Raw genomic sequence first — 18,156 nt, 5'->3', positions numbered from 1 at the left:
CAAGGTTTTGTGCTATAACTTTGCTGAAACCTTCAAAGATAAGAATGAAATAAAAAAAAATTTCAAATGAAATAAGTCTTGAAGCATTTATTTGGCATGAATATTGAATATTTAAATGTTTTCGCTTTTGTATATCTATGACTGATAAGTCATAATGGTGACAATTTCTCATTTCTTTTAGAAATAAGCACAAAATATTTTTTGATCTTTTCCTTCGTATTTGAGTGTTTATATTAGATGAGCTTTTGTACAAGCACATGTCCATTTTACTTTGCCATAATTTAGAACTTTTGAAATATTTAAAGAAAAATAAAATAAAAGACCTATTTCTGATCTGTTTATCTGCAATTATAACTGACATGAAGGAGTGCTTCGCAGATCTATCTGAGAGAATTAGTAAAATCTTATTTTACAGTTTAATTGTATCTTCTCCATTTTCTGCAGGCTAGGTTGCCAAATTATATACCCATGAACACTAACAGCCTGTATACAGACATGAAGAAATATAACCTCATTTTATCAAGGCAGTTAACCTGCTAGAGAATCTTCTCTATGTTCTGACATTCATGATAGACTTTTGGCTTTTTACCTTTAGTTTTTCAAAGCCCATCATAATCTCCTAGTAACTGGGCAGGAATGTTTAACAGTAATAAGTATCTCTTTGGAGCAAAAGTAAAAATAATATATTACATATAAAATTATATACGCATGACTTTTCCTAGAAATCTTGAACATATTAATTCTCTGTTAATTCAGTTAATAATCTTTCTCCCTAAAATGTGAACTATGGAATTTCAAGAGCATTGTTTCAAATCTTCTGCTTCATGTCTTGATCTCTGCAATATTTTACTCTTTATAACAGAAAGGGAAGAATAGTGCCTAAGGAAGTTTGTAGAGAAATCGTATGTAGTAGCAAATGACCTTGTTCATGCATATCATCCATCAGGTGGAGTCCAGTATTTGCAGGAATATTTTAGTTTTAAAACAGAATATGAGTTGCGTTTTGCAACTTTTTTTCTATTTTTATTTTTTGCTCCTATGACCACCAGTAAAGATGCCTCTGTTTCTGCTTACTCAGGATTCTATTAAAATCCATTAAAACCAGTAAGTCTGATTGTTTCTTCTAATGTGCATACAAATCTCCCAGTGCAAGCACCAAGGGCTGTAATTGTCCAGGAGATTCACTCTTAAGAATGTTGTGAAAAACTTTATATTCTGTGTGTTATTTTAATAGTAGATTAGAGCCTAGAAGTTTCAGAATATAATCAAGGAAAAAATGCAGACTCCCTTTATTGGCATACTGATATCATTACAAGTTCTAGTGCATATTTAGGATTCTTTTTGTATTCATGTGCTTCCAGAATTGTTCAAAATTAAAGAAACCTTTATCAGACTGTGACTTGACCACATCCAAATCTATTCCATGTAATATAATTAACTCCTCTTAAAATACCAAGGTTTTTTCATTGAACTTAAGTAAAATGGTAAACATACTAGTCTCTCTTTTTTTTTTAAGGAAAAAATTGTTAATAGCAAATGGTAAAGATGCATACTGATTAGAAGAAATGGCATTTTAATTTGTTTCACTCGTATGACCTTCAGCAGTATGGTAATAGGGGAAAGCTTCACAATCACAAAGGGATACTGTTTTCACGATGTCCTGACAGTGGCTTGTATGGCTGTGCTTTGATAAATATCAAGCAAAAGCTTAATATTTAATAAAGAATAATATTTGATAAATAAAAGCAAAAGCTCAATATTTTGATAAATGTTAAGCAAAAGGAGGCTAACAATTGTAGAAAACTAAGCCAGCTGAGGAAGCGAACCCTTCTTCCTGCTGTCAGTTAAGTTCTGTCTCCATTAAGCTAGTCTTCATAGCTCAGAGAAGACTTCTGTTATTGGATCAGGAGAATCTGAAGAACAGTTGTGATCCCGTGCAAACAAATAATGAGAAACAGACCTATCAGCCTCCACTAGTGGGAGGCACTTTTCAGGCATGCACAGAAGTACAACTGCAGTGTTGTTAATGCGGCTGTGACCCCACTAATGCGTTGCACCTCTGGACATGTGCACTGTGAACTATGCATTTCTAGGACACTGAGCAGTCAGTTTGAGTCATTTGGTGCTTATGCAGATTAAAGGAAAGAAATTACTGTACTACCTCTTCAAAAAATAATACCTGTGAATAGAATTGAATTATCACATAAAATTAATTTCCGTTCTTTAATCCAGGCAGTGTAGTCACGCAAGTGTGCTTTGATTTGTATTATTCAATCAACTGTAGGAAGAATAAATAGTTTCTGAGCAGTGTTTTGTGCTAGCTTTTGTGCAATAGACTCACCAGTTTACAGAAATGAAACCAACAGTATTTCTCAGTGGCTGTGAAAGACGGAAGCTGTGGAAGGGCATTTCTTATGAAGCATTCCTTGGAAAAATGTAACTGTTTCCACAGTGCTGTTATATCAGGTTATAGCTCTTTGCAGAGATAAGGAGTTTACATTGCTGGAGTGGTAGACATGTTATAGAGTAGAGCCAGTCACACTACAACATCGTTAACCCATTTGTCTTGGAACCATTTTTACGTCATGCGTGCGGTGTAGAGCATTCCCTAGATTGTATTTCCCAAGGTTTCATGGAAAAAAAGGCACCCCAGAAAAGCTGTAAAAGCCTGAATTGCATAGTCACAGGCACTGCGTCCCTCTCTAGCTTCGGACCTCCATACCAGTTATAAACTAGGAAACAGGGAAAGATGAAATACTGGAAACACATGTGGCCTTCTCCTGATTGAAAAGAACCCACTACAAAAATCTTCAAGGATAGGACCTTGCCCCACAGAAGCACCTAGATGCTCACTCTTGATTTGTGATGGTGATAGTGCAGAGTTAGAAGATGAAGACAAAAGCGAGAAATATTTGATATCTGTGGGTCATAATTAACAGGGAAAGACCACATTACGTAAATTTCTAGATTTCGGGACAAGATTCATTCATATATCTGTAAATTGCCTACCACACACTGGGACCAAAATAAATCATAATTATAAAGTAATATCACACAGTTGATTAATTGCTTAATTAAGCCTTAATTAATATTTGTAAAGCAGTTTAACATCCTTGGTTGAAAAGACTTATAGAAGTGTGAGATATTAAATATTACTATTTACAGTCAGATTTTTTGGCCTGTCCTTGTTGAAATTTCAGAAAGACGCTTTGATAAATCAGTATTAAACTGTGGTTATTATTGAGGTAAGAATCCCTCTCTATTTCTGCCATGGACTGAAATAAAATCCCGAACTCTGTGGATACGCTGTGCATCTTTCAGTGTCTTCTTTTTTTCATAGTCCATGCTGATGCAATTTCTACAGACCTTCATTACACAGTGAAAAGAGGAAAATCTTTTTATTGACTTATTTCAATATTTTGTCTTTTGTTGCACTGGCATCTACTTTGCTCTGGGCTTCACCTTTAATGCAAAAAGAATCCCCAAAAGGCAAAAAAATCTAGATTGGCTGTACCCTGAAGAGCATACGATATATAGCCCTTGTCCTGCAATCAGATTCACTTGGGCAAACCCAATTACAGGATCAGGGCCTAAATAGGATAATAGGTATTGTAGAAACTACCATAAATTTCTCTCTGGTGTCCTATTTTGCCACTACTTGAACTAAGTGGATAATTCCGGTCATCTTTCTTGTTATGATGTATCAATTCAACACCATAAATTTACTGTTATTGGTCTAATTTGTCCATAGAAAATCTTTGCAAAGCTGAATTTATATATATTTTTTTTCCCCAAAAGCTAGCTAATTTTGCTTGGAAAAACTCAACAATGTTAGAACAGAATTGAACAAACAGAATTTTTACAAAACAATGAACATGGAACTTGGTAAATGCAAAAAGAACTCATTAAAGAAATATCTAGAGATGTGACAAACTGCCCTCAAATAATCTGGATACTCAGTGAACCACAGTATCTGCTGGTTTGCAAGTAGCCAAGACATCTCATTGTCTGCTCTGCATGAGTCCACACACATACTTGTAATTAGATACCTGTTCTCTGAAATGATGGTGGCTATCTGATTTGAGAACAAGAGTGTTCTTTAAATGTATTCTGTTAACTCTATTGTGTCATGTTGTGTTACACAGCATTCAGTTATTTTGCATCTCATTATCACAAATACTATTTTGATACAAAGGAAAGTGAATGTTAAATTCTGAGAGAAAGAACAGTTTTTAGATCTGATTATTGCTGTACTATAGATGTCTTCAAAATAACATGAAAATTATTATTAAAGTTGCCCTGACTTTTTTTCTGTAAGTTCTGACATGCATTCTCTTTTATCATTTCCAACTATTTTCTTCTACTAACCTTTATTTTGAAGTTCTGCTAAAAAAACCTTGCACCACCCTTCGTAGGCAAATTGCATAAACTGCTCTTGCCATAAGCAGCATTTACGTGTTATCAAAAGCCCATTAACATTACTCCTGCTGTTTGCACTTCACTGACATGAGTCAGTGAAAGCCCAAATAAGTTCTAAATTTAGTTTAGATTCCAGGATGTGATTTAGATGCAGAAACACAGGTATCTGGGGCCATTTGAAATACTCCGGGCTATTACCAGGCATCTGCAAGAGCTGTCAGAAGTAAGATAGGACATGCAGGAAGTCTGCACCCTTCACCCAAGCATCTCTGGCTGGCCCTAAGCATCCATGTTTAGGCATCCGAATCTCACCCTCTGTAACACAAGAGAGCCACCTTATTACTTTTCAATCCTAATTAACATACACTATCAAATTGTGAATTTCAGTATTCTATTGTATTATTTCTGCATTCCAAAATTTCAGGCATAGTCTTTTTATTTCTGGTGACATCATTTCATACATCATTAAAATTAACTCTTCTTCTATGCCTGCATATTGTTACTAGTAAAGCAAGAGCAGTTCCACCTGCATCTTTGAAGGAAAACATTATATAAATATTATGCTGAGCTTAATGTTCCTAAAAATGTTATACTTTATCATGTTAAAGATGCTTCTTTCAGTTAGAATCCAGTGGAAATCTCCCTAAATTTCTGTAAGGACAGGTATTAGGGCAGAGTGAGGAAGAGGTACACATCAGTATGTTGATTAACAGGCTAGTTGACTAACTGATTACAAATGAGTTTGTCTAGACTGCCCAATGTATAAATCAGTTTGCCGTAAGTTCTATAAGCAGTGTAAGGAAAATGCCCAGTTCCTTTAGAAATCATACCTCACGTCAGCCAAACAAGCTAAGAATTTCCAAATTTAGCAGTCAGCATCACTTATCTGTAAGTATTCTGCAAATGTGGAGTCCTGGTTCTTCTTTAAAGTATTATTTTACTGTACGTTTGATACTGTAAGAAACAAGACTCTAATGGTATTTGTTCAAACGAGTTAAAAATCAGCAAGTATTTACATGAGAAATGTTGCTGTCATCTTCATGAAAGAAGGAAAATACTTTCTATTTAGGTATCTTTATAACGGAAGCAAAGCTGAATGGCTATGTATGTTCAGTATTTTTTTATCAGGAAGAGGGACCAGTAGTAGCAGGTAGCAATAGTGCTCAACAGGTTTATCCAACATAAGATAGAAAATGCTTGGTGACTTATTTGTACTAAACAGAGGATTGAAGTGATTTTGAGCTTCAAAGATTCAGTGTTTTCCTGAAGCATATGTAGGTTAACCAATTAATGTCATTTTATCACGTGTTCTAAGCACTCCTACGGAGTAGAGAATACAGAATCAAAACCATTATGATCTGGCCTAGCCTAAGTTGTTCTTAAAAGCCAGGTAATACTGAACGAAAAAGATACACATTCTCAGCATATTTGCACATACTTTCAGCATTTTACCAGTGTTTGGATTTTCTTGGAATAACTTATGAACTGAGGAATTCTTTCAAATTCTGTAAAACAATGATAGGCAGGAGTTTTAAAATAGTCGCTTATTACATGCAAGGATTAGCTTTCAAGCAGTATCTTATTTGAAGTTTATTAGGAAATTAAAGTGCCCAGTGGTTTCAGAATGAGAATGAGATAACACAAGCACATGGTGGAGATGTGCTTATGAAGACAAGCCTGGGAAGAGGACATTACAATTTCAAGGCAAAGACAAAAATTCACTTCAAGTCTATAGAGACCATATTACAGTGTCAAGACGATGGCAAAATTATGCCAATGTAAGTCTATGGAGACCACTTTACTATGTCAAGACAATGGTAAAACAATGTTATATAAAATGATTGAGACCACATTGCAATGTTAAATTATGATGCCAAAACCTTGTCAGTTCCTGGAGTAATGACAGAAGATTCTGCATATGTTCTCCACAGCGTCACCGCTGGACCTGTGCTCCAGCTCAGAACAATTTTGTAGCTCCAACCCTGGATCTTTCTTGAGTAGGCTCCAACTTTTCTCAGACTTCAGGGTGAAAGCTGAGGGCATTTGAGCTGTTGGAGGTAATTGCCTTTGCATTTGCAGATGCAGGGCTGATGAAGAGCACTCTACCCTCATCTCCGATTTTTTTTTTTTTTTAATGGTAGGACACAGCCTGACATTGTTGACTTTCAGGTGCATTGCCAGCCTGTCTAGTTGTTTTTTTTATGTGGGCTTGGTTTGAAAGTAGATTGATGCCTCTGATTTGGGAATGTTTATTATTTCATATTATGCCAGTTGTTTATAGCTTTACAAAGCTATAGTTACTGTATATGTACACAAACAATCTCACAAAAGAAAGAACTAATTCCAAGTACTTCTGCTGAAATTTCCCTCTTCAGTGTGAAAATGGACGTAGTTGATGCTCTTGCAAAATGACAGTTTGAAAGCTTGATTTTTTCACAGGACAAGAAAAGTGTTGGTAATGGTAGAGCATATGTTAGCTACCTCTCCTCCCAGTATGTTTCAAGCCATATATAGAGAGAACAAACTTCCAGCAGTTTGGTTCTCGCCTGTTCAGTTCTTGGTATTGTCAACAGAGAGACCAGTATTGACGTTGCTTAACAATTACTGTATTATAACATTCTCTTATAAGAACAGCAGTGCCAGATCATACCAAAGGTCTGTCCAGCCTAATATCCTGTATGAGTCAGTGGTCAAGAGTAGATGTGTAGTAAAGAGTACAAGAGCAGGACAAGCATATAGTGAAATCCCTAGATTATTCCTCTTTCAGACTTCGCTGCCCAGGCACTTCATTTGATAAAGTATGAGAAAGGGCTTCTTCCACATGAGACTATGAAATAATTTGCATGTTACTATGATTACCTTGTGGCTGTAATGACCTATATTGGAAGGAGTGAAATAGGCCATTAGATTAATCATAAAATAATCTAAGCTGTTTATTTTTGCACAGTCACTAATATTGTCAAACTATCTGATAGACAAGTTCTGCTGCAAGTTCTCTTATACCTACGATGTGATATATTTACTGATGAAATTATTTACTCGTGAACTTTCGTTTTAAAAGTACATGAAATGGTATTTGCAGTTTGAATTCTGACATGTTCTAGTACTAATCAGAATGTTCAGAAAACTACTGAGGGATAGTTATTCAGAAAAAACAAATAAATCCTTCAAGATCTCCAACTTTGAAAACACCCGTGACTTCTTTATGATTTGAACTTGCTGCTCTAGTCATTTCTCTGGCTATGATTCTGACTGAAAAGATATTAAGAAGCCAATAAGAAGCCAATATTCTAAGAGATGTTAAAACTCTGTGCAATTGTGCAGAGACATTTCCTATACGAATCAGAGGAGGATTTATCTACTATGGAGTAAAGCTAATTATTGTCTCTGAGTAGAGTTTAAAATCCAGAAGACTACAAGCCAAAAGGTAGTTAGCACACAGTGAAATGACTCTTTCTCATGTCCATATTTATGGTATTGTCAGTGACAGGAGTGTTGCTATTTACCTGAGCTTTCCAGGAAAGGTATATTGAAGTTTCTTAAGAGGATGAAATTGTAATTCTTTGCTATGCTGCAGAGGTGTTAACAAAGCATTTCTCTGCATAATTTGGTTATTAGAATTATTTTTGAAAAAGCTTATCACTGTGATTGTGTTGTGAGAGTTTCTGTATTGCTTCTGCTTAAATTATCCCTCTATGCTTTGTGACACCTCAGATGTCCTTCTCATTCAACGCTATCAATGAGAAAGCACTCTACTAACTGTAGGAATCATCATGAGCTTTTGTTTCACGTGAAAAGTTCCATGATTTCATGGTAATAGCAGATTCACAGTATGATGTCTTTTTCAGGTCTGTACTTCTATAATATTATTTTCAGTAGCTTGTGAATATGAAACGTTGGATGAGGAAGTCATGGTTGAAGGGATTACATGGGGATTAGGACAGAGGCTGCAAATAGTGAGTGACTGGACAGTGGTCAAGCAGAGTTTTGCAAACACAGCACCAAATAATGTATGAAAAACCATGGATTGCTTAGAAAAAAATTTAGAAGCAATGTTACTTAACGAGAAGAAGATGGACATAAAGCTTAAGAGGCACAGGTTATATTTTTGTGCTACTGACTTATTTATTGCCACAGGGTGTTAACATACCCTGTCCATACCTCAGTTTCTCCATGTAACATGACGGTAATGGTACTAATTTCCTTTTGTAAAGCACTTTGAGATCCTTACGTGATGTGCTAAGTATTACTGTTATCTTTAGTATTACGCATTATCAAAACCCAAAGCAGTCTTTTAAAGAATTCCTTTAGAGGTTCTAAAAAGCTTATGTTACCTAATATATTCTAGGAGATATATAACAGCAACTAGCTTCCCACTTTATTTCACACGTATTAAATTTTGTTTCCAACATTTCATTGTGCTTGCCACCAACAGTAGCAAGTATAATATGCTATACCTGGATAACTGCCAAAGTTTGATTCTATTTATTAATTCCATTCTAACTATATTCGCTGTTGGACTTCTTTGAGCGGAACATACAAATTGTTGCCATTCAAACATTGTTATGGGCAGATATTTTCCAACAGAACATGAAAAGAATAAGTCCCAATGAGCTAGAGATTCTTTTCACAGCTCAACCGAAATAAAAGGTTTCAACTCAGTGAAAGACTTACTGTGCTTAAATATTATCTGGAATGGCAGAAAGATGTGCATGAATTTGCAGACAAATAAAATTTAGAGATCTCATATATTATACAGCTAACTTGAAATGCAACTCTCCTTTCAGGAGCAGGAACTGAATATTTCTTCTCTAAGTACCTGAGAACAGAGCAGAGAAGACAGCATCCACAAATAGGAGGTTTCAATCTGAGGGCGTAGAAGTTGTTTTGTTTACTCTTTATCCAAGAGTACAAACTGTCCAGGAAATTGCTAGCCAAAAAAGAGAGGTACTTGACCAGAAGTGACATGAGATTTCTCTTCTTTGTTCCCCCACAAGACTACTACCACCGCTGCTAGTGGTGCAGTGTTATTTTGTGGATAGAGGTGTTATCCCTTTTGATAATTGAAAAGTTGTCCAGCTTTTTGGCTATTTTCATGACTTCATCTTTTTACATTCCTACCAAGTTACCTGTTTGAAGAGCTGCAGCTATTATAGTGGGTTTTCACAATAAGCTTTTCTTGACTTAGGCATCAGCAGTTTTCAGAAGGTATGCAAAGGTTTTAAAACCCCATTCCCTTAGATTTTATTCTGTTTCAGAGAGGGATTTAGAGTCTTTCATGTCTAACTATTTTTTTTTAAATGAATTACGATCAAACCATAAGGCATTTGGGGAAAAAGTTTAGCAGGAAATGAGATCACTGGTCCAGTTTGATGTGCCACTGAACTTCTAAGATGGTTTCAACTTTTAGTGTTAGCACCACCATAGCTGTTGCTGAGAAAAGGAAATCTGTTTCCTCCCCGCCCTGCTTTTTCCGCCTGTGTTACAAGTACACGGGGCTATCCAGTCCCCTAAATGCATGTATCGCAGCTTGCTAACAACTCTTGCTATAAACAAAGCAACAGGCATGCTATTAAACTGAGTATAGTCTTTCATCAGTCTCCTCTGTCTTCTCTGAGAAAGCAAGTGATGATTACAAGCACAGCTCAGGAAATAAGCCTAACAGAGCCTAAAGTTGCATGAATTCACAAAGCATCTTACATGGGTAAATCAGGCATTAGAATATAAAGTACAGAGTCAGTTCCAAACAAGTGCTTTCAAGGTCTTTGTGCACCCTGATAGCTTCAGATATTCAACAAAAATGTATTTTACTCTAGATACCATGAACCCCACAGCTAGCAGTGGCAGTATGGCTTCTTGGAACTTTTTTTCTCTCATGATATGAACATAGTGAATAGAACAGATTATATACTTTTCCTGTTGACCACTGTAAATATTCAGGAGTTGACTGTATCCATTAGCAGATTACATATAGCATATGAAGTATTACAATTATGTTATGAGATGGTTTCAAAAACATAAATGGGAATCTATTTTTTCTCTTTCACAGTCCCACAAGCAAGCAGGAAAGTAGTTATTACTAGCACAAGCATTTTATGAACACTATGTAGCAAAAAGGTAAACGGGGAATTAATACGCATGGAGATCTTTCATGACTAACCTTGATAATGTGATTAAGCAGTCTGCCTTGAATGAACCTTTATATATTCATTTACTCCAGAATCCAACCTCAAATTCTATAGCAATAAATGAAGAGGTTTCAGTAAAACAAAAGGTGACCGGGAGACATCTTATTTTTGGAGCCTTCATTCTATCTATTTTCTGTTATCTATTCATTTTCATGCATTTATACCTTCTAGATCATGCCGTAAAGTAAATAGAATAAATGGTAGCAAAAATTCTATTTCCAGTTCTGCTGCAAGGAGTAAATTACAAGAAATCATACAAAATCTTCTGAATTTTCCAATCTCAAGAAATGAAAAACAAATCAGAGAAATCTTGCAAACCTAGGGAGGTTTCTCTTGCCTCTGTGTCAATGGGTTTCATACTTCTCCTTAGTGTTTGATCCTGATAAGGCATATGAGGATATTGTTACATCTGAGTTGCACAATTTCTCTGTCTAGCTCTGTTTGGATGAGGAAATGTTTTTACCCCCAAAGCTAGTAATCATCTGTGTTGACACAATAGTACAGGTGGAAGGTAATACATATGCTTATGTCTTTTCCCTTCTAGTGGAACAAACTCAGGAAACAAATTCTATAGCTAAAATGTATTAGTTAAAACATTTTAACTTTAAATTTAATTGCAATAAACTGAAACTGGATGGACATGTGGGAGAAGTTTGTAAACCTTACTGTTCTATGGAAATTTTTCTTCTTAGAGTTTCATAGTAAAGAATAATGTTTCAAGACAAACCAAATAAAATATTTTTCAGTGACTTTTTTTCCTAAATTCCTGCTTACGTTTTCAAGTCTTAGCAACTTCTCCATCATTTTGGTCCCTGTCCCTCAGTTCAATTCATATTCCCAAACCTGATTGATTTTTGGTTTTGTTTTTTGTTTCTTTGTTTTTATTTTTTTTTTTTGTTTTAATTCTGAATGCAGTCATCCCTCTCTGATTTCCTTGATTTGGGTTCAGTGGCTCCAGTTTTATCATGTTATTCCTCTTTTTACATTCATCCTGTTTCTATTCCACCCAAACCCGTTTTCCTCTGTGACATACTAGATGCACAATACTGAGGTCTGTAAAATGTCATAATTCTCAGCTTACTTCTTCAGAAAAGCTGTCTCTTTCACAGATGACCCAAAATGAACTGTGATTTCTGACTGGAGTCCAGGGCTTATAATATGAAAAGAAAATTCTGCCTAACAATACATTGCTAGATATGAACCTTTAAATGTGAGATCTCTTATGTAAAGTGGTCTTATTTGAAATGGAGGGATTTGTCAATGCAGTAGGTTCTGGCTTGATTCACTGTTTTTGAACTGGCTCAAGCAATTCTAATTATAAGCTAAGATCTAAAGCTGCTACTATTTGCCAGATATTTCAACCTTGATGAGCAAGACCCTTTAGGCTCACTTGGAAAAGCTTACAAACAAGGAAATTCAGTGCTGTTCACCCGCTGGGCTTGGGACAACAAGCAAGTATGAAAGCTGCCAATATTTCTATATTTGCTTGTTTCATCTGAGTGGGACCAGTGCAATGACACAGAAAAAGACTCGCTGAGCCCAGAGCGAAAATAACACACTTGAAGTGCTTAATGGGTTTCTTCTAAGAGATTTCTCCAGCAGCTTTAATAGAGCTGGGTGAACAGCTTGCATGAAGAAAACTTTAGCTGACGAATTTCAGTCTTTCAGTCTTTTTTGTTTTCGGTGTCTGGACTGTTCACTGAGGGATTTGATTTTGTTGCTGGTTTGTAATTATTCACAAACCTGAGCTTGAATGGTGCATGCTCTGTATATTTCTGATTCGTTACTTCCACTCTGAGGCCATCCGCTTTACTGCATTGTGGGGTCTGAGTAGAGCAAACTGGTGCCCATGCCAGAGCTGGGGGGACGGGCAAGAAAGCCTTGTCTTATCAGAGAAAGCTTTAAAGACTTTTAGCACTCCGTCTTGTTTGGAGTTAGGTCTACAACACAGGAAATATTTCACACCTTACATGTTTTAGAATACACGAGTAAAACTTTGGAAAACATTGTACCATTTTACTGAAATAGCACATTTTAAAGGAATGCTCCTTCATAATCAGTGCAAACTTATATACACAAATGGCCTAATGTCAGATCTTTGTCTAACTTATTTTGTCATTGTGCAAAGGCTATGAGAATAGTGTTTCCTCAACCCCAGCAACAAAGAGTATAGTTACCTTACCACGAATATATTGCATCATAATTAAGGGCATCTCACTGTAATCCAGAGCCTAAAGAAGGCAATGAAATCACACTCCTTGTTTCAGATCAGCTGCTTAGTGTTGGAATTTTGGCTCTAGACTTGAGGAATTGTTGGTTGAAGCAGCTTTCACCGAATCACAGACTGGTTGAAGTTGGAAGAGATTTGGAGTCAGCTTTCATGGAAAGAGACCAACTAGGACCTTGGCTTAGTACCAGAGACTGGAATGGGTGCATTGGATCAATTTTCTTCTGGAGCAAAAAAACATGAAGTGAATTGTAGTTCTAGCCGCTCTTGTGGGGGACAGGGAGAGAAAGTGGGTCCAGGCTTGGCTCCAATGCGAGTTTTACCTGTCTTTTTTACTAAATTAAAGTCCTTCTCTAGTTGTTGTAGAAATATAGAGATAAGTCAGTGAAACTGTCTCTGAAAGTTAGGCAAAATGTAATCTTCAAAGGTTAAATTGTTCTTCTTTGCATGAATATCAACATCTCCGCACCCAAATGTATATTAGGTTGAAACTGTGGGAGGTTCTTTTATTCTGACAGACTTATAACTGAGATGTACTTTCACCTATCATGTAAATCAATAAAATATACAGTACTTAATGCTTAAATGTTTCACTATTAGAATCATTTTCCGATCCCTCTGGATTAACACATTGTAAAATAGAACACTCAATTCTGTATAAATAAATTAAGTGTTTTGCAACTTACGGTAATGAGATAGTTGGTTCACACAACTTTATAAACTAGTTACATGATACAGCAATGCAGATGTCCAGTTTGAAGGTTTGCCTTTCTTAATGAGATAAAGCTCCTCTTTACCTCACTGACTGCTCTATTTGAGTAAGGACAGCAAATCTGTTTAGTGTTTCTACATTCTCTTTTTTTTCAGCTCTTCTAATTCACACATTTTCCATCAGACTTTATTTTCCTTTTTGTTATGGATTCTTCCGTTTCCATAAATTTCATACAGAAGATAGCACAGGTGGTAGGATAGCCACATCAATCGCTCTGCTTCCTGAAATGTTGCACAGAAATGTTTTCTCTGTACAGGAGGTAATAACAGGCCCAAAGCATATCTGCCATGGAGTAGCAGAGGAAAGATTGTAAAACCTAGTGGCAAAGATTTGGAAAACTATTTATAAACAATTAATGAAAATGCTCCTTGAAACTAATCTGAAGCATGCAGATCAGGAGACTGTAAAGGCATGAGTAAAGAATATTTAATTAAGTTCCCTGAAGTCAAATGTATTTGTAGATGAAGGATTCTGGTTCTGCTCACTTCTTAAGCATCTGGAGTTGCCCATGACACCCTCACAGGCCATCCCAGTGGAAGCAGTCAGAGCTAGGGTTGACCTCTGCTACTAACAAAGTAGCAGAGATATGAAAACAGGAGCTTCAGTGTTCACAAACAAGGTGTGAACAGCTCACATGAAGACAGACTAATTTATCTATCTTTATCTAGATAAATTAAGATCAGTTAGAACTTTCTTGGGCATTCTAGCCATGCAGCTAATTATAATGTCAATGTAGCAGAAGTAAGGTAACATTTAGAAAAATACTGAATGCAACCTTTCTGCATTATAACCGTCCACTTGTTTGTGTATTGGCTAATTAACCCCAGCTTCTGTAACACAGCAATTAAGAATGGGATTAGAATTTTTTATCTGTGTGTTAGAAAAGATATCTGTAAATAAAAATGAAAAATCATTGCTATGTAGGGAAGTATTACCGTGAAGATACCCTCCTTAATCTTTTTGAGGGAATTCCATGGTAACTGCAGTGTAAATTGGAATGAGAAGTTCATAGATAGAGTAAGTTTATGTAGAGTAAAAAGACAGAAACACAGAATCATAGAATGGTTTTGGTTGGAAAGGACCTTAGATTTTAATTTTCATTTCTCTTTTGAATTGTAATAATTTAACAGAGGATTTCCCATCTTCTTCCTCATTTTTTTCCCCTTTTGGGCCAAGGATGTCTTTCAAGGCATACTATATAAATGCTGAATATTAATTTGTAATCTTAGTTGTAAACAAATGCTTGGCCAGTGACAGTGAGACTTGCAGTTTCATCTTATTTGATTGGGCAGCTTATATACACCACATATATTTTTGGTTTAGCCATTTGTAGCCACCTTTCCATTTGTGACATTGACGTACCACTCTGTCTTATACTGGACAAGATCTAGTCAAAAGCAGAGTGACTTTTTTTTTGACCATGCTTTCAAAGAAGAGAAGTGAAGAATACTGGCTAACAATTTTACAGTTTGAATCTGAGTTATTTATGTGAGCAATTTTTCGTAGCTTCTTTCCACTCTCCTCTATTGGCTGCCCAATGTCAAAACAGGAGGTTCTCTTTTCTTTTGCAGTAATCATCTCTGACATGGTGTTGGCAACTTTATCCTCCAGGTTCTTTCTGTTGTCTGCTAGAAGACATTTTCCCCATGGGGGAGGAAAAAAAAGCATTCTGTCTTGAAACAACGAATTAAAAAATGCAGAGCTAGAAGATACTTGTTGGAATTTGGTACCCTGACATTTTTGCACCTTTTAAAAGTAAAGTTTTGTTTTACCTGTGCACAGAGGACTGTTTAAAAGGGTTATGTATACTTAACCTTTTATTTCCTTTAACATAGTGTTAGTAAGATTAAAACAGGGTTTTCTCATCCTGCTATAAAGAGGAAAAATGAGGACACGATTGCTCAGAGTGTTCAAAATAATATAATTGTCCTCATGACAATGTTGTCTGAAGCAAACGAGCATTAGTAGGGAGTGGACTGAATAAACTAAAAGGGTCTTTTTTTTCTTTTTTTTTACCTAGCAAATAGACACATGGGGCAGACAATCCACAAATGCACCCTTTTTTTAAATAAACCTGGGAATCAGAATGCATGCCAGTACAAAGAAGGGACCAGTCGTCTATAATGTCTGCTTACATTTCAATTCAAATGAATGAGAAAAAAAGCAAAGCAGAGAAGTTTCTTTCATCATAGATCATTATTACAGTCCAACTTAGAAAACATGGCTTAATGATTCCCTAGCACTCCTCCATCTAATAGATGTAAAAAAGACGTAATTCTTTCAGAATCTTCAGAAAGATGTATTTCTTTCAAAAAAGATGTACTTCTGATGGCAGAAAAATAATGAAACTGATTTGCAATGGCTTCATCCTCTGTTTCCTGCATCTGTCAAGAGTAAGTATGTTAGGTTTCCCTCAGGCAAGGCACTTTACCTGGCTAACTATTTACACAACATCTGTCAAGTTTGGTTAAACTTTGGTCAAACTAAGTTAAAAATCATACATGGTTAAGGGAAATAGACATTGATACACAGGATAATCAGATCACTATTTTTTCTTAAGGAAACAAGATTAAAAGTCTAAAATGACAAACTGCTTCCACTTATGACACAGAAGAAAATGAGAAGCATGAGATTGTAGTAGATAAATGCTGTTTCCACAGAAGCTGAGGGAAGTTTTGGTTTTAGTATTGCTATAACCTAGGCCGCCTTCTCCTAAATCTTCTCTAAGCAAACCATCCCTACTAAAACTAGAAGATTTTCCTGTGCCAAGATCATAAGGTCAGTCTCCAGAAGTCTAATGCCCACATTATATTTTTGTTCGATAGAAAGGATTTCATGTTCCCTGTTGCAACGCTGTGCTTTTGCGAACTTCTTGTGAACAGTAGAGCTAAGGTGGCTATGAATATTCATTTGTACTTTGTTTGTGTCTTTCTACTGTAGTTGTATATGCTTATTTACAAAACATTTTGACAATACACTGAAGAATGATGTATTTACAAAAAAATCGCTAAGTAACATTAGAAAAAAATGTTTTATGGAATTCTATTTATAGAGGATAAATGACTGTTTTTTAGCACTTATGATTAAATAAATATGCATTATCCCAAACATATATACGTCAATGTTCTTATGTGCACATATGGTTACGTCCAATAACAAATACTTTACCCAAAGAATCCCAAAAAACGAACACAGCTTGGAAGAAGTCAGATGGTCTTATTAAGGGTATAACTACAGTTATAGACAGTGTTCTCTTCAAAAGAAAACAGAAAAGGAAAAAACCCTCAGATATTAAAGTTATAGTAAGTCTTTCACCTTATAAATAACATATGCAGATGCTAACAGCTCATTCTGTTGTTAAGCAGTAGATGAGTCCAATCTCTTCCCTGCAAAGGAAGTCTTTGTGGTAGAAAAGACATTGCAGGATAGAAAGTTGATTTGGAATGATGTCACCTTGACAGAGGCAAGTTGTGCAGTGCCATTCGCAGTCACTGTTACTTTTAATGCCTATGACATTTCAGTTTGAAAGTCTGTAGAAAAACAGCCATTCTGTACCAGCTTTTTCGAAAAAAGGGCCACAGACTTAGAATGAGGAAGAGGTGCAATGCACATTCACAGAGGACAGCTGAATGATTCCAAGGCAAGTAATAATCTGAAGTACTTGGGATCCTACAGCCTGGTTCTTAAATACATATACACATCCCTATCAGAAATGGACAAAGTACCTGTTGGCTACTTCCATGTTCCTCTGACCCAACCACATTAGCAGTCAACAGATTCCAGAAAGGCGCAGTGAGAGAGGTGTGCTTTAGGAGAGATTTGAAGGAGGAGAAGGTAGTGGACTTGCAGACCAGTTTAGGAAGAGTGCTCTGTGCCTGAGGGGAAGAAGGTGCAGAGACCTTTCGGTGAGAGGCAAATGAGGTCAGCAGCATTGGTGGAGCAGAGGGGATGAGGGATGATGCTGTAATAACCTGATCAGCACACTTTGGGACATTTCTGTCAGTGACTGGCCCTGTCCTCATTGTTTGTCTAAGTGCAGCCATTAACTCTTCTGACCAAACTTCTCCTCCCAGATGGTGGGAAAGAACTGGGAGCAATGAAATTGTCACCAGGTACCTCGTTTGCATCCAGCATGCTGCCCTTCTCACAGCAATACACTGCCCAGACATTGTTGCTGTCATATCACAGCGATTCTCATTTTCTACTAAATGAGATGCAGATAAAAGTAAACATTTCAAACTTCTAAATTGTCCAAGATTCATGCACTTTTATCTGTTCATATCAGAAACCTGGTTACAGCCACTTTGGTTCTCTGCAGTTCTTTCTGAAGGATGCAGGATAGAGAAAGAAGTAAAGGATATAATCAATATCGTTGTCTGATGAAAAATCAGATACAGAATTCCAGCATGTCAGGGCAACTTAGCCTAGGTTTTATAGTTCATTATCTAGGAAATTCTATGGGTTTTGTGTATTCCCTTAAATGTATCACCAATGAGAAACACTTTTAAACAGCACACAGTAAAAATTAAGTCCATGTATTTTTTTTACTG

Source organism: Opisthocomus hoazin, chromosome 7, assembly GCF_030867145.1.
Source record: "Opisthocomus hoazin isolate bOpiHoa1 chromosome 7, bOpiHoa1.hap1, whole genome shotgun sequence".
NCBI classification, from domain to species: Eukaryota; Metazoa; Chordata; class Aves; order Opisthocomiformes; family Opisthocomidae; genus Opisthocomus; species Opisthocomus hoazin.
This window is presented reverse-complemented; position numbering follows the sequence as displayed.